We start from the raw sequence: 2,500 nt of genomic DNA, 5'->3' as shown, positions 1-2,500 counted from the left end.
TGCGTGCTACATTTTTACGGATAGACCCCGTGAAACGCTAGAAATTGGCGGGGATGTGTCTCTTGTGGCTCACGGGGCTGTTAGGGTGGCACAGAAATCCCTCGGAATGGGAAAACGGGTCATTTTCGTGTTGCCACATAGCATGCGAACGGCATGAAACTTCCAGAGGCATTTGCAGCAGGAATGCATGTGCAGTCAAAAAAGTGAATATTTTTCACGGATAGACCCCGTGAAACGCTAGAAATTGGCGGCGATGTCTCTCTTGTGGCTCACGGGGCTGTTAGGGTGGCACAGAAATCCCTCGGAATGGGAAAACGGGTCATTTTCGTGTCGCCACATTGCATGCGAACCGCATGAAACTTCCAGAGGCATTTGCAGCAGAAATGCATGTGCAGTCAAAAAATTGAATATTTTTCACGGATAGACCCCGTGAAACGCTAGAAATTGGCGGGGATGTGTCTCTTGTGGCTCACGGGGCTGTTAGGGTGGCACAGAAATCCCTCGGAATGGGAAAAAACGGGTCATTTTCGTGTCGCCACATTGCATGCGAACCGCATGAAACTTCCAGAGGCATTTGCAGCAGGAATGCATGTGCACTCAAAAAATGTGATATTTTTCACGGAGAGACCCCGTGAAACGCTAGAAGTGGGCGGGGATGTCTCTCTTGTGGCTCACGGGGCTGTTAGGGTGGCACAGAAATCCCTCGGAATGGGAAAACGGGTCATTTTCGTGTCGCCACATTGCATACGAACCGCATGAAACTTCCAGAGGCATTTGCAGCAGGAATGCATGTGCACTCAAAAAAGTGAATATTTCTCACGGATAGACCCCGTGATACGCTAGAAATTGGCGGGGATGTCTCTCTTGTGGCTCACGGGGCTGTTAGGGTGGCACAGAAATCCCTCGGAATGGGAAAACGGGTCATTTTCGTGTCGCCACATTGCATGCGAACCGCATGCAACTTCCAGAGGCATTTGCAGCAGAAATGCATGTGCAGTCAAAAAAAAATTGATATTTTTCACGGATAGACCCCGTGAAACGCTAGAAATTGGCGGGGATGTGTCTCTTGTGGCTCACGGGGCTGTTCGGGTCGCACAGAAATCCCTGGGAATGGGAAAACGGGTCATTTTCGTGTTGCCACATTGCGTACGAACCGCATGAAACTTCCAGAGGCATTTGCAGCAGGAATGCATGTGCACTCAAAAACTTCTATATGTTTCACGGATAGACCCCGTGAAACGCTAGAAATTGGCGGGGATGTGTCTCTTGTGGCTCACGGGGCTGTTAGGGTGGCACAGAACTCCCTCGGAATGGGAAAAGGGGTCATTTTCGTGTTGCCACATTGCATAGGAACGCCATGAAACTTCCAGAGGCATTTGCAGCAGAAAGGCACGTGCACTCAAAAATTTTAATATTTTTCACGCATAGACCCCGTCAAACGCTAGAAGTTGGCGGGGATGTCTCTCTTGTGGCTCACGGGGCTGTTAGGGTCGCACAGAAATGCCTCGGAATGGGAAAACGGGTCATTTTTGTGTGGCCACATTGCATAGGAACGGCATGAAACTTCCAGAGGCATTTGCAGCAGGAATGCATGTGCACTCAAAAACGTCTATATTTTTCACGGATAGACCCCGTGAAACGCTATAAATTGGCGGGGATGTCTCTCTTGTGGCTCACGGGCGCTGTTAGTTAGGGTCGCACAGAAATCCCTCGGAATGGGAAAAGGGGTCATTTTCGTGTTGCCACATTGCGTACGAACGGCATGAAACTTCCAGAGGCATCTGCAGCAGAAATGCATGTGCACTCAAAAACGTCTATATTTTTCACGGATAGACCCCGTGAAACGCTAGAAATTGGCGGGGATGTGTCTCTTGTGGCTCACGGGGCTGTTAGGGTCGCACAGAAATCCCTCGGAATGGGAAAACGGGTCATTTTCGTGTTGCCACAATTGGCATACGAACGGCATGAAACTTCCAGAGGCATTTGCAGCAGAAATGCATGTGCACTCAAAAACGTGAATATTTTTTCACGGATAGACCCCGTCAAACGCTCGAATTTGGCGGGGATGTTTCTCTTGTGGGTCACGGGGCTGTTCGGCTCGCACAGAACTCCCTTGGTCCACCTGATTCGTGCATACAGGCAGCAACTAAAACTCTGTAAACCTGCTGTGAGGACATCTAAACAGTGGACCAGTGAGGCTGTGGAAGATTTGCGGGCGTGCTTAGACTGTACTGACTGGGATATGTTCACGACTGCTACCAATAGTCTGGATGAACTCACAGAGGCTGTGTACATCAGCTTCTGTGAGGACTGCTGTATCCCAACACGTACCAGGGTGAACTTTAACAACAACAAGCCCTGGTTCTCAGCAAAGCTCAAAAGGTTGAGGTTGGAGAAGGAGGAAGCGTTTAGGAGTGGGGATAGAGACAGATTCAAGGAGTCGAAGAACAGGTTTAGCAAAGCGGTGAGAGAGGCTAAACGACTGTACTCAGAGACACTA

Source organism: Petromyzon marinus, unplaced genomic scaffold, assembly GCF_048934315.1.
Source record: "Petromyzon marinus isolate PM22_M1 ecotype Great Lakes invasive population unplaced genomic scaffold, UKy_Petmar_22M1.pri1.0 PM_G_Scaffold_6, whole genome shotgun sequence".
Lineage (NCBI taxonomy): Eukaryota > Metazoa > Chordata > Hyperoartia > Petromyzontiformes > Petromyzontidae > Petromyzon > Petromyzon marinus.
The sequence above is the reverse complement of the archived record's forward strand: the minus strand, read 5'-3'. Positions refer to the sequence as shown.